Below are 25,385 nucleotides of genomic sequence, written 5' to 3'. Positions count from 1 at the left end.
TGAACTAAAAGAAAAGTACAAATGAGAGGAGATTATCAAAATGAGATGGTGATCAAAGGGAACAGTAAACCATGGCTTGCATAAAATATGTATAATAAGGTATATCCCAGCGAATCTTCTGGGCACATCTGAGAATTGAAAAATCTTACTAAGTCTTACTATAAAATCTTACTATATACAAAACATACACTATATACATAATATACAACTATTTAAGAGAAAGGGAGAAGGTATGTGGATGTACATATGGATTAGTGAGGTGTCTGATCAGGTTCCCATTCAGGGCCCCCCGACGAGAAACCCTCTAGGAAGGGTCTGAAAGATATACATGTATTTAACCCAGGGGGTTGGGTGGCCCTGAGTCTGAAGATCCACCTCTGTTCCAATTGCAAAAGTATTTTGTTCATATCTCCTCCGCGTATACCAGTATGTACGCGATCAAGGATGATGAACCAGAATTTGGGGCAAATGCCTTCATGTATATTCGTGACATGGCGACCCAGGGGTAGGTTGGGGTTACAGGTTTGCATGGCGGTGATGTGTCTGTATGCCCTGCGCCAGAACTCCTGAATGGTTTTCCCTACGTAGAAGCATGTGCACTCACAGGTAAGTAGATAAACCACCCCACCTGTTTTGCAGTTGGCATAGTGTCTGGGTTTAAAGGGTTCACCATTGGGCAGGGTAATGTGTTTGGAAGTGTTAAGAAACCTGCAGTAATTGCATCCACCACATGTAAAAGTACCTTTGTTTTTACATGGGTCATGTTTTCCCCTGCCTTTAAACTCACTACAGACCAGCTGGTCTCGGAGAGAGCCAGCCCGTCTGTAAGTAAAAGCCGGTGTAGGGGGTACGAAGGGGCCAATGGACGGATCCATGGTGAGCATATGCCAATATTTGGATATGGTTTTCTTGATAGCCACATGTTGGTTTGAAAACCTGGTAATGATGGAGATAGGTTGGGGTTTGGGTTTTTTGGTAGAGGGATTATAAAGTATATCATTACGTGTTCTGGTGCAGACCCTCCTATATGCTTTTTTGAGGCAAGAGTTGGAATAACCTCTGGCGCGTAATCGTGTTTGTAAAATTTTGGCTTCTCTGATTAAAGTAGTGTTGTCCGTACAGTTCCTTCTAGTACGGAGGTACTGGCTGTACGGAATAGAGGCTATGAGTGACTGGGGGTGGAAACTGCTGGCATGAAGTATGGAGTTGCCTGCAGATGATTTCCTGAAGAGGCTGGTGCTGAGGAAGCCCTCGCTATCCTTGTATATGGTGACATCAAGGAATGTGATCGACTTGTGGTCCCAGGTCATAGTGAATGATAGGTTGAAGTCGTTATTGTTGAGTGAAAGGAGGAATGCAGGTAGTAAAGATGTGGGCCCATTCCATACTAGGAGAACGTAGTCAATGTAGCGATACCACATGGCGACGTTCTCCATGTACGAGGCAAGGTGCGTAGATGCCTGTATCATGTGTTCCCACTCCCCCAGGTACAGGTTGGCGTACGACGGGGCACAAGAAGTCCCCATCGCAACGCCCTGCACCTGGAGGTAGTGGGAGCCATTAAATGTAAAGAAGTTATGGGTTAGAATGAATTCAAGTGCTGCTAGTAAGAACTCGTTGGTCATTTGATTATACTGACTATTGAGTGAAAAAATATGTCTTATACATGAGAGGCCCTTGTCATATGGTATGGAACTGTATAGGGCCTCCACATCCAATGCCACGAGTACTGACTCGGGAGGAATGCAGAGGCCATCAATATTTTGTAAAAGGTGTGGGGTGTCCCGGATATAGCTGGGGAGTTTGAGGACGTGGGGGTGTAGGTATCCGTCTATGAATTGGCTAAGTCGCTCAGTGAGGGAGCCGTTGCCCGAAATGATCGGTCTCCCCGGTGGGCATGTGAGACTTTTGTGTACCTTGGGTAGGGCATAAAAGGTGGGAGTACCTGGGTGTGGAGTACGTAAAAAGTCCCATTCGGCCTTGTTGATGATGCCCTCACTGTAGGCGCAGTCCATCAAACTGTAAAAATCCCTGTGATATCTTTCAATTTTAATTGCTGGTATCTCACAGTACCAGTCGTGGTTGTCAAGTATTTGAGTGCACATATTGATGTACAACTCATTGTCCATCACCACAATATTTCCTCCTTTGTCGGAGGACTTAATAGTGATTGTGGGGTGATCCTTGAGTAGGCGGAGGGCCTCCCTTTCGGATCTCGTTAGATTGTCCTTTCTAGAGTCTGGAGATTTAATTTTGCAAATATCTCTGGTGACGAGTTTGACAAAGGCGGCAACATTGGGATTGGTATTAAGGTTGGGGAATTTATCAGATTTGTTTTTGAGTACACATGGTGGTGGGGGGGGGAGGTCCGATTGATCGAAACGGCCAAGCAGCTGTTCCAGGTCGATACGATCAATTAGGTCTGGTGTGTCGTTCTCCTCAAGGAGTTCAACAAGAGTGTCAAGGGCTTTGAGTTCATGTTGCTCGAAATTAGGTTTCATAGGTGTCTCTTTGGTGTACATTTGCTTCAGTATTAACTTTCTGGCAAAAAGTTGAATGTCTTTGATGACTTCGAACTGGTCTAGATCCTGGTTGGGACAAAAACTTAGGCCCTTGGCAAGGACTTTAGTCTGTGTGTCTGATAGGGGGTAAGATGACAAGTTGATGACATTGAGGTTGTCTAAAATGGGTGCAGTAGTAGACAAAGGTTCAGTTCTTACCTGATCTGTGAGTCATAACGGCTCGGAGTTCGATGGGAGTCCACCACTGCGATTGTCAGGGTGGACTTGTAGTGGTGGTGCTTTGGTACCTGAGGATACAATCCTGGGAAGCAGGGTGTTAGTCTCAGATTGAAATAATGGAGTGGGGTTACTGCTGGGTATAGGGGTGTCATGTCTGTCTAGGAGAGGTTCTGTAATGCGTATTTTGTGTGATTTTTCTTGGGAACTATGACCTTGTGAGTCTCTCTTAGTTTTCCTTGACTTGTTGTGGTAAAAGGGTTTGCGGGAGGAAGTAGATGATGCAGAAGATGCATCAGAGAACCCTGGGTCCTGAGTATTGTATTTAGTTTTGGGGTGAGGTCTATTTCTGGGGTTGGGGTTCTTCCAGTGATAGGCTTTAAGTTCCTGGAAGGCCCTTGAGTCCCTGAGGAATTTATTTTCTTTTTTTAATAAAACATCACGGTTAAACCGTTCAAGATGTTCATTAAGTTCTTTGTCTTGTTGGTTATATTGGGCATGAGTCTTCAAGGTGGATAGTTTGGTATAAAGGGGTTCCAATTCTTTGTCTATTTGTGTAATAGTGGTTTTGTATTCATCAATGAGGAGCAACATCATCTTATTGGAGCATGTGGAAAGGTTGTCCTCCCAGTCCCTTTTGAACTTGGATCCGATGCTTTTCATTGTGGGGAAAATCTGGATCCTAAGGCCAAAGGGGTTGATATGGTTGCTAAGGTATTGTTGAAAAGAATGGATGTGCTAATAGTTAAGGGATTTTTTCTCCAGTAATTTTCTCAATTCAGAGAAAGTGGAGAATAATTCAGAGTCAATTTTTTCTCTCTGTGTGAAACTCCTGTAGTGTCCTGACATTACACTGTCCCAATTTTGGTGAGTATAATTAGTCATGGTGGTAGTGCAAAACCGTAGTTTGCAGTAATAAAGTATAGGTTAGTAAGATTGGATAGGCCGACCGGGCACCTGGCGAGGAATCGTGGGTATTTGCTACCCGGGAAATTTGAATAGACAGGGATTGGTGCTAGGTTGGTCTAGGGGTAGGTGAACCCACATCCCAAGATAAACTTGCTTTGTGGAAATTGATCCTCTAATGGGACTTTAAAAGGAAACACCTACTTATAGGTCATAAGGAGTATAGAAAATGTAGGGATTGTATGATAAAGTGTTTGTTAATAATATAGATCTTACAATGGATCTGTAGTACAAGGGGTAAATGTGCAGCAAACGTGATACATACAAAAATTGGCAATACAAAACATGCATAGATTAATTCACAATCCTAGAACTCCAATACACATAAAGTACATATGCGGGGAATACCTGACGCGTTTCGAGCTATGCTCTTCCTCAGGGGTATCAGATTGGAATCAGCAAACAAGACAGATGTGTCTATAAATTAAAAACAGTAATAGCAATCATAAACCACTTGTAAGGGAAATGTAATTAATATACATCATCATAAAGCATATAAACAATATGAAGAAGAAAAAAGTAATGGTTGAAAATGCGAGTATACATTATCTATAAGAAGACACAGTGAATACTGACCATGTAGTATTGCTAGAAGGGCATGTATCTAATGCTGCATCCATAAAAAAGGAAGAAAAAGGGGGGGGGGGAACGTGACACCATCGGACATAGGTCCCGCTCCTAGTCCGCAACCCGCAAGGCCTGTGTGCCTGCCCAAGGCACGACAACCCGGAAAAACAATCCCCAACAGAGGGCGTCAAAAAGGCCACCAATAAGTAGGATGGTCCAGGGAGGGCTCCAATCTGTAAGGAGCAAGAAGTGAGAGGGGGGTAGAGTAATGAAGAGGCAAGAGGCAGTAGTAGGGTTGGTGGGGCCCCTGGGGGTGGAATGCCCCACTAATAGGGTGACAGCCAAACAAAGTTAGAGTAACATACCTAAATGGGCCCGTCAATTGTTTGAGGGCGGAAGGTTAGAGGAGGTATGGGTGGAGGACGTCTGGGCCTGAGTCCTAAATGGGTAGGTGTGGTATCCCAACTGCTTGTGAGTTGCCCCCAAGGACGGGGGTCCTTGGTATTGCCTGCCGGGGGTAATGTAGTGCCGGCCAGCAGATATACTGAACGGGGCCCGGCCAGGAAAGGCCGGCAGAGTCCAGTCTAGGAAAAAGTTGAAGAGGAAATGGTAAGTAAAAAGGTAGTAAAGTATGGCCCAGATAATATACGTCCAAAATGTGGCTGTCTTACCTGATGGGGTCCCCGTGCGGGATAGTGTATCGAAAGATGGCGTTCTGAATGTGCAGGACGCCGTAATAATAACGGAGTCGCAGCCTCTTCATATAGTGAGGTCGCGTCCGCAATTGGTTGCGGGCGCGACCAATGGGTGGGAAGGTAGACGCCCCCGAGCCTGGGGCGCGCGCACCGGCCCCATTGGACACCGTCACCAAGTGCATGTGAGCGGTGACGCATACCCCAGGCGTGATGACGTGCACTACATGGGGCGGAGCCAAGGCCCGCGCCGAAGGCCCGCGCCGAAGGCCCGCGGCGCGGGAGTCGGGAGAAGCCGGACCAGATCCAGGTCAGGCATCTCCTGGTTACAAGAACGCCACCCGCAGCAAACGTGGTTGCGTCGGGTGGCCCCCCCGCGCCGAGTGGGGAGAGAAATCCAGTGAGGAGGAGGGGCAGGACACGCCCAGCGGTGGGTGGATGTCAGGGGCTGTAAACAGGAAGTCACACAGGGAAAAAAGGGAAACAGAGTAAAAGATGAACTAAAAGAAAAGTACAAATGAGAGGAGATTATCAAAATGAGATGGTGATCAAAGGGAACAGTAAACCATGGCTTGCACCCAGAGATGACAATGGACTATGCCTTTGTTCTCATCTCTAAAAGATTAGAAATGTGCGTAACTGTATTCTGTGTTGAAGCTCTTATTCTAGTGTTAGACTGTTCTGCAGTAGCAAACACTGGTTCAATGTCCTCCTCTGTTCCTATGCTGGAAACCTGAGATAAAGACTTCTCAGATACAGCTGTATAAACATGTGCTGGTGTACATTCCTGAAGATGTCTTCCTTTTACATCTATCTGAATGTATTTGGATGATAAAGCTCTGAACCATAGAGGATATGTTTTACGACATTCTTTAAAACTATCTTCCTCAAAAATACCTTTTAGTGAGCAGTCAGGTGTCTGTACAATGATTTTGTTTGATTTCACTATGCTCTCTGTAGCTTTAATTGCATAGTAAACACTTAGCAGTTGCTTTACACCTGACTCAAAAGTTTTTTTCCAAAAATGATAAAACTCTGGAGAAATAGGCAATTATTTTCTCCTTACCTTCCTGTAATTGAGACAACGTTACTGAGATGGCATTCTCAGATACATGAGTTTTCAAAACAAAAGATGCTTCAGAACAAACCTCTATTGTACTTAATGCTGGAGCATTCTGCAAATTTTTTTTCAACATTTCAAAAGCATTTTTCTCCTTTGGACCCCATTGGTCAACTATATTACCTTTATTCCTCAAAAGACTATATAGTGGATTAACTTTTTCTGCGAAACACTGTACAAACTCTTTGCAATGATTTTTTTTTTTATGCAAAAATTGACGCAATGCCTTATGAGTTGTTGGAGTTGGGATTGCAGTGATATCTCTAACTGTTTCTTGCAACAATTGTCTCTTTCCTTGACTAATTTGCATATGAAGGTATTTCACTTGACTTTTCATCAGCTGAACTTTTGTCGTGTTTAATTTTAAACCTTCAGCTTGTAACATCATAAACAACTCAGACAAAAGAGCCATATGTTCATCGATATCCTGAGTACTCAGCAAAATCGTATCCACATGCTGACAAATGCATTCTGGCCTAGAAAATTTTGAAAGTATTTTTGCTATAGTTTCATGAACTACACCATTACCAATACCTAGGCCAGGTATTAATTGAGTGAACGTATAAGTCTCTTTTCTGAATGTGAATGCGAGTTTGTACTGGCTGCTATTCGTTAAAGGAAGGGAAAAATGGCTATTCATAATTTTTAATACAGAGAACACTTTGTCCTCAGCATTCAAATTTAACTTTAAGTTAGATTTATCAGGAAGAACTGGGTTATTTGTGATATGTTTATTCAATGTCCTTAAGTCAACTGATAAAAAATATGAATTATCAGTATTTTTTATAGGCCAAATACAGTTATTTACCACTGATTTAGCTTTCTTTACAATTCCAAGTTGTACAAACTCTTGAATAATGGCAGAAAGTGGACCAATTGATTCTAGTGGTAACTCATACTGATTAAGATGTTCTGGATCTTTTCCCTCAATATTCAATTCAGTATTTTTCAAAGTTCCAATGTCATTTTTGAACTTTGACCACAAACTTGGAAAACTTTGTACCACTTCCTTTAAAGCACAATTACCATCAACATCAGGCCATTTTTGTTCTGTAGACATATTGGTAATGGAGTCAACTTTACTGTATACAGAGGGATCAATAAGTACTGATTTGGGCCTAGATGGATCTTTCCAAATACTTTTATTAGCCAAATCGATCACCCATTTTTGTTCATTGATTACATCAATGCCGAGTATATTCTCTGCTTTGTGACATACCCAAATGTTAATGTTAGTTTTCACTATTCCCGGTACTTCAAATGTTACATTAGATACCTGTCTAGCAGTGGAATTACCTGTATTATTAAAACCCACTATATTACACATAGGAGAATTTGGTTTCACAGGTATGTTTTCTTTGGTAAGGCTAATCTCAGATCCACTGTCAATGAGACAATTAATATTTTTACCATTCAGCAAACATTGTATATATGGCCTACCATTCTCGTCCAAAATAATTGGTGCTACATATTGTAATGGCAGAGAAATTGAATCCCGGTGTGATTCTATTTTTGGCAATGGCAATAAACCCTCTCTTTCAGTGACAGTGTTGTCTGAACTGCTGTTAACAGTCAAATTACTGATCTGTTTGACTTCAGTGGTATAAGGCAATTCAGTCAAAATTTTATCTTGACATGAAAAAACAGGTTGTACAAAAGCTGATTTTTCATTCTCCATATCTTTAGTTTTTATTTGTGAGTCTCTCTTAAATTTACAGCAATGTTTTCTTATATGGTCAGATCTATGACAGTAAAGACACATGATAGGGTCTCCTTGCCTCACTTGTCTGCAGCTATCCTTGTCATTCCTGCCAAGACCTGTCGTTTCTGACATGTCTGCAGCCTGACTATTTTTGTCACATTGAATCACAGCTATCTCGTGTGTGAGATTGCTTTGATTCAATTGTCTCCTAATTTTATCAATGAAACTTACTATATCATTTACATTTTGACGTTCCTGCGCTATGGCTACTGAAGTTGGGTCAAGGTATTTAAATTTTTTTATGAAAGCTGTTTTTAAACCTGGGTCATTGTCATCATCTACTCCAAATATCATTTCATAAACCTTGCAAAATTTTACTTTAAAATCAATTGGATTTTCTTCTGCAGTAGTCTGTAAAAGATCTAACATTTCTATGGTCGGTATTTTCTCACCGGTCATACATAGCAATAATTGTCGTAGTCTGTCGCGTCATTTTGTTTTTCCTGACCTTCGTCATCAATAACAGGTGTGTTAATTTGTTTAGCGAAATTAACAGGAACCCACAACTGAAATATGTAATTGCGTTGAGCATTTGAAAGATTAAAACGATCCGCAAACATTTCAAATAAATCCCAGTTGGAAAATACAAATGCCTCAGTGTCATAAATAGGAAAGTCTTTTAAAACTTTCATAAGTTGGTCATGTATTTGCAACTTTAGTTTTGCAGTTCTACATAATAAGTTTTTATGTTTCATTTCTTTTTCATCAGTAGCATCAACATTCTCCATATCCGAACTTTCCGGAATATAAGAGGATTGTTGCTTACATTTAGATTCAGTCTTTTTGTCATCTGTAGTTATTACAGTAATCTGTGTCAATCTACTGTCATTCTGAAGTTTTTCCAAAAGATTTGTTTTGGAGTCAATTTGTTCCTCAAGATTCTCTATATAATTACAAAAAATCTCACAGTTTGGACAATTAAGAGAATCTTGAGACAAATTTTCATGTTTCCCTGTGTTCTGTACATTGTTAGTTTCTGTCTGCTTTAGTGTACACACATTTTTGGCAAGTAAAATATTAATAATCATCTTATTAAATATTCTCACTAATTTCAATACATTATTTATTTTCTTACATAATTTATGTACAGTGAACCTGGATTTATCAATCTGTGTATTGGCATTTAAGCATTCATTGTACATATATCTCCACAAGTGACTGTCATTTGGATATAAAGACACATCTTTAAACTCTAGCTTGCTGTCTCTAGCTATTTCATCAATAAATTCCATAACTTTACTCACCGTATTTAGAAGAATTTCTCGTCTTCAGCCGGCTCAGTTTCTTGGACCTCTTGTCCACATCTGATGCAACACAAACGCCTCTTGGTTGATAGGTTCTGAACCGTCTTTTTCTCGAGACTTGAATATTCGCAAAACTGCACTAATCTCTCCCCCCTCAGCAAGGATCGAGATTTCCGTAAAAATAGAGATATGACAGAACTGTCTGGCTCGCCAAAATGAAGAATATTATTAATATCTAATATTCTTGTATCTCAGAGGCGCTTCCGGATGAATAGCATTGATAGCCAAACTGACTTAAAACAAAGTGTGAGTTTATTGTCACACAATTGGCATCATAAATACAATGTAAAAAATATAATAGTTCAGTTCAGTGTAGGTAAAAATATATGTAATAGAATAAAAAGTTATAAAGCTGTAATAAGCTTATGAAAGCATGTGTGCTTCATGGCTGCTGTCTGTCTCCATGCTGTCTTGTGTGTCGTTCAAGAAGAAACAGGAAATGAGGTTCTTAGACTTCTGGCAGAATTCAGCTGTGCCAACTTGTCAAAGTGTCTTGTGATCATGTCAGTGTCATCTATCCTAGTGGCTGTGTGTGTGTGTGTCTGTGTGTGTGTGTGTGTCTGTGTGTGTGTCTGTCTGTGTGACCTTCAATATGGAAGCATTGGCTTTATATGTTACATGTGAACGTGTGAACGTCATAACCTCACACCAACTTAGAACCTTGTATGGCACATATTCATTTCTGCTAACTTCAGCAATATGCTATCCAAGAGAAGATTCTAACTCAGAGTCATATATGGCATACGATTGACAAGCCCACATGTAACACTCCATACTTGAAGTAATATGCTGATCATGTAATGTCATATAACCAAACATCGATATAATATTAACACATATAACCAAACTTTACATTATGTAACTATATACTAATACTTATTAATATGACTGGAACTTCAAACTAACTTAACTTAACAGGATATAATCGTCAATGTATATTCCTTTAGCTACATGGACACGTGTCTATTTTTGTCTTCTCATGACATTCTACACCAAGATACCTTATATGTCATACTCAAATTGGCTACACCAGAAAAATACAGCAATGCTCAGCTTTAGATGAAGAATCATGTCAAATCAATTGATCAAGGTCATTCACACATACTCTATTTATTATGATTAATCATAAAACCAAATATGTTTTGCAAGCTTGCCATGAATAAAATATAACACCTATAAGTACCGAATTATGAATTTGGAATAATATTCTAACACATATATATATATATATATAGATATATATATATATCTATATATATATATCTATATATATATATATCGATATATATATATATATATATAGATATATATATATAGATATATATATATATCTATATATATATATAGATATATCTATAGATAGATATATCTATATATATGTATATATATCTATATATATATAGATATATCTATATATATATAGATATATATATAGATATATCTATATATATATCTATATAGATATATCTATATATATATAGATATATCTATATAGATATATCTATATAGATATATCTATATATATATAGATATATATATATACTGATACTGCAGCTAGCAAAATCAACTGCCTGCCTGTAGTATGAGAACACCACCAACCTTCTACAGGTAGCTTTAGCTGAACACTGTGAGGAGGACGCACTACACTAACTTGAAGCTTATTTAGCTGCCTGCGGTAGTGATAGGATCAGGAAAACACCACCAACCTTCTACAGGTAGCTTTAGCTGAACATTGTGCAGAGCTCGCAAAAAACTAACTTGTAGCTTATTTAGCTGCCTGCGGTAGTGATAGGATCAGGAAAACACCACCAACCTTCTACAGGTAGCTTTAGCTGAACACTGTGCAGAGGTCGCACTACACTCACTTGTAGTTTTAGCTGAACACTGTGAGGAGGACGCACTACACTAACTTGTAGCTTATTTAGCTGCCTGAGGTAGTGATAGGATCAAGAAAACACCACCAACCTTCTACAGGTAGCTTTAGCTGAACACTTGCAGAGGTCGCACTACACTCACTTGTAGTTTTAGCTGAACACTGTGAGGAGGACGCACTACACTAACTTGTAGCTTTAGCTGAACACTGTTCAGAGGATGCACTACACTAACTTGTAGCTTTAGCTGAACACTGTGCAGAGGTCGCACTACACTAACTTGTAGTTTTAGCTGAACACTGTGAGGAGGGCGCACTACACTAACTTGTAGCTTTAGCTGAACACTGTGCAGAGGTCGCACTACACTAACTTGTAGTTTTAGCTGAACACTGTGAGGAGGACGCACTGCACTAACTTGTAGCTTTAGCTGAACACTGTGAGGAGGACGCACTACCCTAACTTGTAGCTTTAGCTGAACACTGTGCACTACACTAACTTGTAGCTTTAGCTGAACACTGTGCAGAGGTCGCACTACACTAACTTGTAGTTTTAGCTGAACACTGTGAGGAGGGCGCACTACACTAACTTGTAGCTTTAGCTGAACACTGTGCAGAGGTCGCCCTACACTAACTTGTAGTTTTAGCTGAACACTGTGAGGAGGATGCACTGCACTAACTTGTAGCTTTAGCTGAACACTGTGAGGAGGACGCACTACCCTAACTTGTAGCTTTAGCTGAACACTGTGCACTACACTAACTTGTAGTTTTAGCTGAACACTGTGCAGAGGTCATGCTAAACTAACTTGTAGCTTTAACTGAACACTGTGAGGAGGACGCACTACACTAACTGTAAATAGTCTAGCTGCCTGACTGTGGCACTAATAGGATCAAAAGAACACCAGCAATTTTCTTCAGTTAGCTGTAAATACTGTAACAACACAAGCCTGCCTGTCAGTAGCAAGATAACAGGAACGAATCTAGCTAAACTGAATACAGTGTATATATATATATATATATATATATATATATATATATATATATATATATATACACATACAACACCTGGGATGAATATATATACACAATACAGTGTAAGTGCAGCTAACTCACTGACTGTCCTGCCTAATCTATCTAACTTAAATCAAATGACACTGTCTCTCTGTCTATCTCTCTCAATTCCGGAACACACACTACACAGGGCCGCCGTGCAGGTGGCCTTATATAGTGTGGGGCGTGTACTAAATCCCCTGAGCCATAACTGGCCAAAGCCTCCATGGCTTTGGCCAATTATGGCTCTCTGTTCAGACAGCGCTGTGATTGGCCAAGCATGCAGGTCATAGTGCATGCTTGACCAATCATCAGCCAGCAATGCACTGCAATGCCGCAGTGAATTATGGGCCTTGACGCGCCACACGAATTTGGTGCGAACGGCCCATATGGGCCGTTCGCAATTTCGGCGAATGGGCGAACAGACGATGTTTGACTCGAACATGGGTTCGACTCGAACACGAAGCTCATCCCTAGTGCACACATACAAAAATGACATTTATCCTGCAAGGCTAGTTAAAAACACTTGAACATATTAAAAAATACGGGGGGTTGGTCACGCTATATAGTCATATAGTGCTAAGCCCACTTACTGCGACAAAGTACCCTGAATTAGTGGGTCATACCCTAGTAATAGAATAAAAGAACCTGTGTAAAAGTGCAGTAAGTGGGCTTAGCACTATATGACTATATAGTGTGACCAAACCCCCGTATTTTTTAATATGTTCAGGTGTTTTTAACTAGCCTTGCAGGATAAATGTCATTTTTGTATGTGTGCACTGTAATCTGTTTTGTACTGTTTTTGGTCTTATAGCAGCACCATCTTGAATGTAAAGCATTTTAGGCTGTGCCCTAAGTATGTTTTTGTATATTGTATGGACCCTGACCAGGTCTGTTGGGCTGGAGCACCCCTCCCCCTCTTCATTACCTCTTATTAGTGGCCACCAGCGTATAGGATGAATCCCTTCAGTTCTCCCACATAGAGGAGTTTATCTCCCATGGTTGAGACACAGGTTCTTTCATTCTATTACTAGGGTAGAACCCACTAATTTGGGGTACTTTGTCGCAGTAAGTGGGCTTAGCACTAAATGACTATATAGTGTGACCAAACCCCCATATTTTTGCATATGCTCAGGTGATTTTAACTAGCCATGCCAGGATAAATGTCATTTTTGTATGTATGTGCTGTAATCTGTTTTGTAGTGGACATATGATAGAGAAGAGATATTTGGAAATTTTATATGCCTGTTACATGCTTTTGTATATTTTATACATTGGAAATGCGCATTTGTAAGGGGGAGAATTTTATTATTAATACATTTTACTGGATTATGCTATGTGTTCATTTTTCTCTTACTTGCTGTGAGCAAAACTTAGATGGAGAGATGCAGTGCCTGCTGACAGAGATTGTTAAAAACACAAGCGCAATACCTATGGTTGTCTCGTAAGTTCACTACCTTAGGAGATTGGTGCACATGCGGTGTGGTGACAGTATTCATCTGGATTTAACCCTCTATGAGCTTTTTTTGGACAATCCGTTATTCGCAAACTTTTAAGTTGAACATTATTTCAATCCTTTCTTGTGATTGTTTAGCGCTGATAATGTTATAGTTTTCCTGTAGCATATTTATGTCTCCACTTATGCAAGCTCTGCAGGAAGCTGAAAGAAGAGAGTCTGCCTGTTTTTTAGTTGGTTTTTAGTAGGCAGCAATAACCCAGGCCATGGAGGAGGGCAGGCCAACTCTCAGTGCAAGGAGAAAGCCAATGGCTGTGCCAACCCAGGAGATGTGGACTGTTGCTCGTGGCAACGCTGCTGTCATTGTACAGAGAGGTCCAAGTGTGCCCCAGCATGAAAAAAAGATTTTGACTCCAACTAATTCAAGTGGGAAATTCAATCTAAATGCTAGGAGATAGCATGCGGTTGATTAGGGGTAAGGATTGACTGTGGTTGCTAATAGCAATACTGGGGAAGCCAGTCCTGCTGTCTCTGGACTGCCTGCTAAAGATCATGGTCAGCATAAAGCCAAGGGACTTCTGGAAGCAATGAGTTCTCAGCACTGAGAGTGTCAGCTAGATTCCCCGGTGAGAGTGCCACAGCAACATGGTAAAGGATATTGCCTGGAAGGAGGAGTTGCAGGGTGGTTCGCTGTCCAGTACCCTGCATGGAATACGGCCAAGATTCTGGGGTAAAAATGTCTGCTGTCACCCTAGCAATGGAGAGGAAAAACCTGTTGAGCCTCCAGGGGGTGCCAAATAAAAGGTGATATCATGTTTATTATCTCTACCAAGGGTTCCCACAAACATATTAGTAAACCTACAATACAGGTAATAAGGGCCAAGGCTTATATATTTGGTAAGAGAGGTGCTTCCTTAACAGACACAGTAAAAGTAGCTATTCTGATCCATCAGTTACAACAGGGAAATTAAAGTATGCCCAGGAACCCAAGGCCAAAAGGTAGAAGGGTACGTAGAGAGACCATTGGGTCCGAAACAAGGGAAGAGAAGGATATGTCACAGTGTTATATCCTGTCACTGGATTTCTAGGATTAAAGATTACACAGGGTTCTCATGTGTCAGGTCACCTGAGGCCAGGTGACAGATGCACACCGTTGGAGTTAGGAGTGCACCACTAAGGTAGTAGACCCTACGGCTGAGTGCTGCGGATGGAGCTCTGGGTGGTTCAGGAATGTAGGTCCACTGAAGCACCAACATGGATCCCACTGGGAGCTAGAGCATAAGATTCCCCAGGGTGCAGAGTCTAAGATCCAGCAGGTGTTCACCAGAGCCTCAAGTGATGAGGATGGACTGCGCTGCAACTGGCTCCAGGTCGCGGCCCCCAGGGTCTCCCAGCTTACGCTCACTGTATGCTATTGGAGGATAGAGAGGAACCAGCAGTCCAGGACAACAAGGAATAGTCAGGAGATAAGCCAAAGGTCGGGGCAACTAGCAGACAAGGATTAGACAAAGAACACACCAAAGGTCAGGGTAACAAGCAGGCAGGAATAGTCAAAGACCAACCAAGATCGGTGAACAGAAACAGGCCTAGAGCACATGGCAAGAAACACACAGGAAATCAAACACACAATATTGATCAGCAAAGCTTGGCTTGCAGTGCACAGGTTAATATAGTGTTTCCTGATAGGGGCTGGGGTGGAGCCATGCTTGAGGGAAGACTACTTAAGTATACAGGTGAACAGCGACCGGCCTCTAAACTGACACAAGAGAGAGGTAAGCAGACAGACAGACATGAATATTAATTGCAGATTCATGACATCATAGTTGCAGATTAAGGACCTCCAGAATTGTGAGTGGAAAACCTCCAGGTTCTGAGTGGAGAAAACTAAGATCAGAGGCTTCAAAAAGTCTTGGGAAGGGGCCTCTAACTTTGTGCCAAGGTTTTACCAGAGACCAGGTAGCTAAGTGTGCAGGCATGCAAAGCCATTATGATGAAGGATATAACAATGATTTAGTGCTCCACCTGGGAGACAGAAGATTCCCTGCCCAGTGGCTAAGGCGTGGGCCTGATCAGAAAGGTTCTGCAAGAGGTAGAGCTAAGAGTGAGGTGCAAAGTTACATGTGAGTACAGTGGTGCTGAGAGATGGTCTGAGGGACTAGACCAAAGTTCTAGACTTGACATCTGAGTAGCAATACTGGGAGAGGGTTGATGTAATTTTTCTTTGTGTTTGAAGTTATGGTGGAATCCCCTGCAAGGGTAACTATTTTTTTAACTTTCACTTTCCTCTTTAAATACAAGTGAGCCAACAAGCCCTAAACAGTATTTCCTGGCTGGTGTGAACTCACTGGAAAGCACTTAAATTCTATCCACCTCAATTTGTACATCAAACAGGGGTACAATATACTTGTTACACAATTGGGTTTATTTGTATTCCAAAAATACCTTCTGATACATCTATGCTGCACCAGAAGATATTGTTTGCACCCATATTGTTACATATATTTATATAAATATATATATATATATATATACACACACACTATATATATATATATACACACACTATATATATATATATATATATATATATATATATATATATATATATATATATATATATATATATATATATATTTATTTATAGAAAAGTTCTGGGAATCTAGCACCTCTGGACCAGGTGCAACAGCCAGTTAAGTTAAACATAAAAGTCTTTAATTTTCTTTAAGAAAACGAAAGAGAGCTTCCAGCAGCAAAACAAAACTTCAAAATGCAACACAAAAAGTCCACTTATTTTCAGCACAAGTCAAACTGTTAAATATGCAAGTGTCAAGTATGGGCTTTACCACAGAGTTAGCTGTGTCCAGCTACAGAAGTTTTGTCAGTTTGTAGCACATGTGCAGCACACAGCCAGGTTTCTTTCCAACTCCTTCACCGCCATCCCTAGTACTAAGAGCTTCTTGTTTTATGTGTTGCTTCATGGAGACTGCTTAACCCTGTAGGGACTGGGTCCATGTAGTCAGGAGTGGAGGTCATTTTCATCAAGGAAGGTAGGAAAAAGGGTGCTCTAGGATGGCCCACTAATATTCAAAATATCTATCTAAACACTTATACGTATCCTAAAAACTTGACATATGAAATTTTATTAAAACCAAAGTTACATACAGTCAATCATCAGACATTGTGCTCATATACATGACAGGTATCCAATATGAAAAATCTTATATCTAGGATTAAAAAAAGATATACAATAAATATACATGCATAAGTATACATTTACAATGTCCAGATAAAACTATCACCAAAAGGAAGAAGGGAAGGCGGGAGAGAGAAAAAGAAAAAAAAAACTTACATAAACAACCAGATACTGTATGTGCAGAATCACATGGTCCTATATGACTAGCAATCCAAAAAAATCATCTCAACTCCTAAGGGTGAGTTTATACACAACATTATTGAATTATTATTGAAAAAATATATAGCAAAAAAAATGTAAATGATCATAAGCATACGCATTTCGCCAGAGGCTTCTTCAGGTGCTCCTATTGGTACTGGGAGATATGTTGTAACAAATTTAATAATAGTTTTCCCTTCCCATTTCTATCTGAGCTGGATGCACTTTGCCCCCTCGACTGTTGTGGGCTGAGGTCTCTATGGCCCCCATGCCTATTTGATATACAAGTGAGTTCTTACCTATTAGAGAAATAATTTTTTTCATTTTTTTTTTCTTGGATGTAGAAAGCTATATATGATTGTTATGATTATTACATTTGTAGTATAGGTACAATTGCATGCATATCTAAAATTCGATTAATTGAAGTACTAATTACAAAATATATCCCAGTACCAAGAGGAATACCTGAAGAAGGCCCTGGTGAAATGAGTAGCAAATTCTATTGGTAATGACATATTGATACCTACGTCTGGCCCTGCATATGGGTGTTTGATCCCCATCCTCACACATTTACCTAATAGTGGGCCACACTGTTATGTTTCCTTGTATGCTTATATACTCAGTCATTCTCCTTTTTTTAAACTTGGGATTATGGGTGGCAACCACTAAAGTCTGACTCTCTTGATTTACTTTTTTGTATGCTTACTTGGATGTGGTGCCACAATTACAGGTTATGTCTTTAAATTGTATCCAAGGTTAGTATTAACTTTCTTGGCTTTTCTGTGGATTATTATGGGATGGTTATTAATGGAGATCTTTATAAATTGAAGACTAGAGAAGTGGAGCCAGGAATATCTAACCCCTAACCTATATTGCCCTCTGTGTTATTACTCTGTATGATCATACATACCAGGGGCTCTTTCATAGTAAGTAATTTTCAGTTTGCTTTCTATTGTCTTTTTTGGAGATCCAATGTGCACTTTATGACCTATGGTTGTGTATAAACTCACCCTTAGGAGTTGATGATTTTTTGTATAGCTAGTCTTATAGGACTGTATGGTTTGGTCCCTTCCCTCCCATTATTGGTCCCCTTCTAAACCTCCTTGAAGCCTAGAAAGATGTGACTACCTCTGCATATATCTTGTTGTTTTTGTGGGGTTTTTTTATTTATTTTTTTCTCACTCCTTCCCTTCTTCGTTTTGGTGATAGTTTTTTCTGGATATTGTAAATGTATACTTATGGAAAAAGTGCATAGAAAACACTGCGCTACTATGTGAAAAACAAAAGGAAGCAGCTACATACAATCTGACAAAGACCATGAGTATTAACATTAAAAAATGCAGCGCATAATATATGTGTAAGTGATGGAAAAAAGTGAATTATTTCAAATAAGTGTTTCAAAGAAAAAAATGATTAAAGAAACATCAGCCTGATGGCCTGTGCTGAACATAGAGTCAATAATAAATGAACAATAATGTCCCGCAACCCAGGGAGGTGAATGGACTCTGAAGTTTGGTGGTGTTCAGATGGTTATCCCAAATTGAACTTTGTGAAAATCGGACCATAACAAAGGGATGAGGCAATGGTAGAAAGGATGGTATGTAGGAAAACTCTTACCAGATCCCATAGATTCCCATGTCCCTTTGGGCTCTACACCACCCTCCATGTTGCCCATTCATTTTAATGTATCGTGATCACATTTTTTATTGTTAACGGTGTCTTTTTAGAAATAAAAATACCCCCCTTTTTTACCTGCACTATGTGGAGGCATGTTTTTTCTTTCCACATATCCTCCCAATAAGTCAAGTGTCTACTTGAGCTTTACAAGTGACGTCTCTGTCTACCTGATTTGTATCCTGGTTTTGCTGTGAGGACCTGCCTGGTGACCCCTGGAGATCCAAGCAGATTCGAGCCTGGAGGATTCCAGTGAGGAGATGTCGCTTTCCATGCCCTGAGTGGCACACCACACATGCGATTCCCTGTCGCTGACATGGGAATCTATGGGATCTGGTAAGAGTTTTCCTACATACCATCCTTTCTACCATTGCCTCATCCCTTTGTTATGGTCCGATTTTCACGAAGTTCAATTTGGGATAACCATCTGAACACCACCAAACTTCAGAGTCCACTCACCTCCCTGGGTTGCGGGACATTATTGTTCATTTATTATTGACTCTATGTTCAGCACAGGCCATCAGGCTGATGTTTCTTTAATCATTTTTTTCTTTGAAACACTTATTTGAAATAATTCACTTTTTTCCATCACTTACACATATATTATGCGCTGCATTTTTTAATGTATATAAATGTATACTTATGCATGTATATTTATTGCATTGTATATTGTATTTTTCTAATCCTAGATATAAGATTTTTCATATTGGACACCTGTCATGTACAGTATATGAGCACAATATCTTGAACAAGCATCAATAACCGTGAAACTTATCACTGACTTTTTACAATTGACAGTAAATCCTTTTTCTATACATTTAATGATTGATTGTATGTACCTTTGGTTTTAATAAAATGTCATATGTCAAGTTTTTAAGATACATAAAAGTGTTTGGATAGTTATTTTTAATATAGGTGGGCCATCCTAGAACACCCTTTTTCCTACCTTCTTTGATGAAAAGGACCTCCACTCCTAACTACAGGGACTCCAGTCCCTGGAGGGTTAAGCAGCCTCCAGGTGGCAGCACATAAAACAGGAAACTCTTAGTACTAGGGATGGTGGTGTAGGAGTTGGAAAGAAACCTGGTGCTGCACATGTGCTACTAACTGGGAAAACATCTGTAGCTGGACGCAGCTAACTCTGCTGTAAAGACCTTACTTGACTCTTGCATATTTAACAGTTTGACTTGTGCTAAAGATAAGTGTACTTTTTCGTTGTTTCGCCAAAGGCTTCTTCAGGTAATCCTATTTTAGATTTTTTTTTATTTTAGATGTGCATGCACTTGTACATATACTACAAAATATAATAATATAAAATATAATAATCATAACAATCATATATAACTTTCTACATCCAAGAAAAAGAAAATGAAAAAAAAAATTGGAGAAATGTGCAAGCATCAGTAGTACCTGACAATGTTTCGCAAGACCGCGCTCGCTCTTAAGGAGTAAATGCTTTGCTATATCTGTAATAGAAGTAGTAAATCAAATGAATGAGTGTATGTAGCATCAAATAGGCAGGGAGGTGCGTAATCATCTGGATCAGACTGTGGGACCCCATATTCACCAATGGGCTGGACCAGGCCATCAGTCGCTGATTCCACCGGCAGCAACAAACATCCAGCACGGGAGCCGAGGAGGCAGAGCAAAAGGTAGCCCCATAGGGGTAACAACTGGAGCACTGACATGACTTTTGTGGATACAAGTGCAAGTGTCCCTAGAGGTCTCCCCTTGTCCATGATCATGAACTGCAAAGATGGTAAAAAAGTATATGTGTATACCAGAAGGATCTTGCAAATGCAGATGAGCTTCCTTCAGTGTTTCATATACATTTAAATGTATAGGGACCAGCATCAAGTAAATGCTGGTGTCTTCAGCGCTCGCACGCCACCCTGTTCGCACATGACGTTGGGGCAGAGCATTTGGTCCCTCCCCCCTTGGGGGTATAATTGGAGCCCGACATGGCAGCTTTTCTCACTCCCATCATGAGTTTACACATACCAGCTGAACTTCCACAAGGGGATTGTCTCAAATTACACCCAGGTAATTTGTGTTCCTTTTTAGCTTAGTTGATATTTCATCACATTTATTTGCCTTTTCCTTCAACCCCCACTTTCACTCAATGTGCACTTGCACACCACTGGCCCAACATTTTTTCTACTTTATAATGTGTTGTTTTCATGCCCTTCTAGTCTCCTAGCATATACCAGCATTTACTGGTAACAATGCAGGAAGCTCACCTGCATTTGCAGGGTCCTTATACTCTTTTACTATTTTTGCAACATGCATACCCAACACTGCAGGAAGTGCACCTATACCCACAGGGTCTTTCTGATATACACATATACTTTTTTACCATCTTTGCAGTTCATGATCATGGACAAGGGGAGACCTCTAGGGACACTTGCATTTGTATCTACAAAAGCCATGTTGGTGCTCTGGTTGTTCCCCCATTGGGGTTACCTTTTGCTCCACCTCTTCAGCTCCTGTGCTGGATGTTTGTTGCTGCTGGTGGAATCAGTGACTGATGGCCTGGCCCAGCCCATTGGTGAGTTTGGGGTCCTACAGTTGGACCCCGATGATTACGCACCTCCCTGCCTATTCGATGCAACATACACTCATTCATTTGATTTACTACTTGTATTACAGATAAAGAGCAAAGCATTTACCCCTGAGGAGCAAGCGCGGTCTAGCAAAACGTTGTTGGGTACTACTGATGCTTACACATTTCTCTGATGTTTGTATATTGGTATACACTGTTTTACCATGTATGTGTATTGTCCCATGTTCACATTGTATGCATATTTTATCGGCCTGCATTTATTGCTGTTGTGTTTCAGATGCGCAACAATTGTAATAAATCTATATTTTTTTACTTCCATGACATGTTTTTTACTAACCATAGGCACCTCACTCAAAGTCCCATGGGCTTACCTCGTGTATATATGTATTGAATTAGGGATGGAGGTGATGTTGGGGGGACACCAGACTTTGTTTCATTTTGGTTTCAATAAAATGTCATATGTTAAGGTTTTAAGATACATATAAGTGTTTGGATAGTTATTTTTAATACAGGTGGGCCATCCTAGAACACCCTTTTTCCTACCTTCTTTGATGAAAAGGACCTCCACTCCTGACTACAGGGACTCCAGTCCCTGCAGGGTTAAGCAGCCTCCAGGAGGTGGCACATAAAACAGGAAACTCTTATGCCCCGTACACACGGTCGGATTTTCCGACGGAAAATGTGTGATAGGACCTTGTTGTCGGAATGTCCGAACAAAGTCCGACCGTGTGTACGGGGCATAAGTAATAGAAATGGTGGTGTTGGAGTAGGAAAGAAACCTGGTGCTGCACATGTGCTACTAACTGAGAAAAAATCTGTAGCTGGACACAGCTAATTCTGCTTTAAAGCCCTTACTTGACTCTTGCATATTTAACTGTTTGACTTGTGCTGTAGATAAGTTTTTGTTGTTTCGCTTCTTCAGGTAATCTGATTGGTATTGGAAGATATGTTGCAATTAGTACTCCAATTAATCAAATTTTAGATATGCGTGCACTTGTAAATATACTACAAATATAATAATCATAACAATCATATACAGTGAGGACGGAAAGTATTCAGACCCCTTAAATTTTTTAATTAATTTCATTTGAAAATGAACTTAAATGATTTTAACAAATGGCTGCAATATAACAAAGAGTGAAAAATTTAAGGGGGTCTGAATACTTTCCGTCCCCACTGTATAACTTTCTACATTCAAGAAAAAGAAAATTAAAAAAAAAAAGAAAAACATTTTTCTAATAAATTGAGACAAGGGGCAAAGTACATGCAACTCACACAGAAGGGGGGAAGTGAAAATATTGTATTTGTTACAACATATCTCCCAGTACCAATAGACACACCTGAAGAAGCCCCTGATGAAATGCATAATGTTTTTTTATTGGTGATGACATATTGGTTCCTGTATCTGGCCCTGCATATGGTGGTTTGATCCCCATCCTCACACATTTACCTAATAATGGGCCAAACTGATAGGTTTCCTTGTATGCTTATATAGTAATTCTTGATGGGAGATTATGAGCATTTGTATGTTTTTTCACTATATATTTTTTTCAATATGTTTGTACCAAATTTTAACATGTTGTATCAATAAAGGTTGTTACTTTTTATATACATGAGTACTCCCTTTCCTTCATACTTGGGATTATGGGTGGCAACCGTTAGTCTGACTCTCTTGTTTTCCATTTTTTTTTGTATAAATACTATCCTTGAAAAACCATATAGCTGAAAAATAAGAGGGTAAGTATATCAAAGGAGAGTTCCCAGTTAGAAACTATAAATCCTTAGCATCTGTCCCAAAGTGGCCAGTCCACAATACAAAGGACAACAGAGGTCAATACAAGGGTCAAGAGAGGTCCAAACTGCTCTCAAAATGCACCAAAAGCCCTTAGATGAAATCCATCACACCAACAACAAACCAGACAGAAAACCTACCAGCAAGATCCCAATCAGAAGTCCAAAACCCTGGTCTATCTGCCATCATAAGAAGAGAGACAAGTGCACACCTTACCTTAAGTAGTCCCTGGGCCTCCCAAGGACACACCCACCAATGCCAATTCTCAGTGTGTCCACCAATCAAACAAGAGGGATACACCTGAGGGGGCTGGGGAGTCCTGTCCCCTTTGGAGAGATTACACATAAACACTGCCCATACCACAATGAGTGGAAGGATGGCCAAAGCTAAAAATGGAAAACACCATGGTCCCTCAGGATCGCAACGTGTGCCCAGACACCGCCATGCACATAAACCCAAAGGCCAAAATGGCCACCGCACCAGAAGTGACATCATGCTGCAAAAGTGTGATGATGGTGGCCTGGAAATGATGGTTCTCCTGGGTAAGAAGAACCACATCTGGTACTAACAAACAGGAAGTACATTCCGCAAAACAACACAGGAAGACCAAACTCAATGGGGGCTATCAGCGGGTACACTTGAAAGGACAATTGCATTATACCATACAGAAAATAAAAGGAGTAACATAGTTTAGCACAGCAGTTGGTACACCGGTTCTCCAAATTCTGCGTATTGCAAGGTAATCAGTAACAGTCAGAGTAAATCATATGCTACATTATCATTTATTGATTCAGGTAGACTAGGATTCCCATAGGGAGTCAAAGTTCTTTGCCTGCCCACTCCATATCACTAAGGTGCATTCATATGAGTGGTGGATTTTGGTAAGAGCCACTACTTCTAAAGGATTAGGGGCAAATTGAGTGTTCCAGTTTTTGGTAACCATGAGCCTGGCGGCAATGAGTATGTGTATTACTTCTGTGCATAAAGAGTTGGGCACGTTATCAATACCTAGATTAAGGATTGCCAAATGTGAAGTAGGCACCATTTTTTTCCCGTTACCTCAGACATTCATTGAAATATCTTTTTTAAGAAGCTTACAATGCATCCACCAAAACATGTGGATAAGATTCCCTGTTTGAAGAAGGGAGACTGTGCAGAGACCTGGGCCAGACGTAAAGGTGCAAAATACCAGCAGAGAACAATTTTTTGGATCAACTCCCAGTGTTATACGCAGTGTATGGCTTTATCAATTGACTTTAAGGCATTGCTCCACTGTGAGGTGGAGAAGATGGAATCTAAGTCCACCTCCCATTGTTGAGATGGCTTTGATTTATATTTTGCTGAAGATCAATTTCTCCTGTAGTATATTGTAAATAAAGGATGTTCCTTTACACTTGCTGGGAGTTGAGAGATTGAAATTCAGTAGCTGTTTAGGCAGATTTAATTAAGGGGCAGCGAGTGCTTTAGAATGTGTCGTATCCTACAGTATGTATAGTGGTCAGTAGACATCAGCGCAAATCTCTGCCACAACATCTCCAGATTGTGGAGTCTACCATTACTTGATATATCATCGAGTACTTGAATACCTTTAGACACCCAAGGAAGCAGTGTAATATGTGGTATAAGATAATGCAAGACATCAATGGGGATGTGTACTGAAGTGTTAAAGATCTATGAATAGACAGCAGCATGCAGAGCTCTCCAGGCAGGTAGCAAGGCCTTAATTGGTGGAGAGAGACCCTTAAAAGGAATGGCTTGCCATAAGTCTACTATCAGCAAAATATGGAGATTGGAGGCTTGAGTAAGAGTTTGTTAAATTTCTGTCCATGGAAGGGAGTCTACGGGGTTAAACCAGTATTTAATCTAGTCCAGATGGGTCACCAAATAATAGTCCTTAACACCTACTAGACCCATGTCACCATCTGCTCTCTGTTTGAGTAGAAGAGCGTGAGAGCATCTTGTCCTTTCACCTTGCCATATAACATTTTGGAGCATAGTGTTTAATATAAGTAGCTGTTTTGGTGAGAAAGGAATTGCTAATGTTCTGAAGAGTTAGAGTATCTGAGTATCTGAGAAAGGATGACCCTTAAAGTGGCTGTAAACCTCATTCATGGAATTTAAGCAAAGCACATATATCAGTAGGAGGATTTGTTTAATCTTTGTGTATCATCTGAGGCTGTTTACTTCACTGGGTATATGTGAGGTTCTACAACCACTTTAAAGGACGCCAGACATCCTGACCAGGATAATTTGAATTTAAAGTAGATAGACGGGCTAATATCCTGGGTCAATTTTTTTATAGAGGGTATCAAAGTTCCTAGTTGCTAATTGAGACCTACACAGGGTGGGTACAATTGATGTGGAACACCTTGAGAACTCCAACTTCAAGTGAACAAATCCCATAAGAATTGTCTAGGGATGCTCAAATCTAGAATCAGGGATT

The sequence above is a fragment of the Aquarana catesbeiana genome, linkage group LG09 (genome assembly GCF_042186555.1).
Source record: "Aquarana catesbeiana isolate 2022-GZ linkage group LG09, ASM4218655v1, whole genome shotgun sequence".
NCBI lineage: Eukaryota > Metazoa > Chordata > Amphibia > Anura > Ranidae > Aquarana > Aquarana catesbeiana.
Note: the sequence above shows the minus strand (reverse complement) of the source record.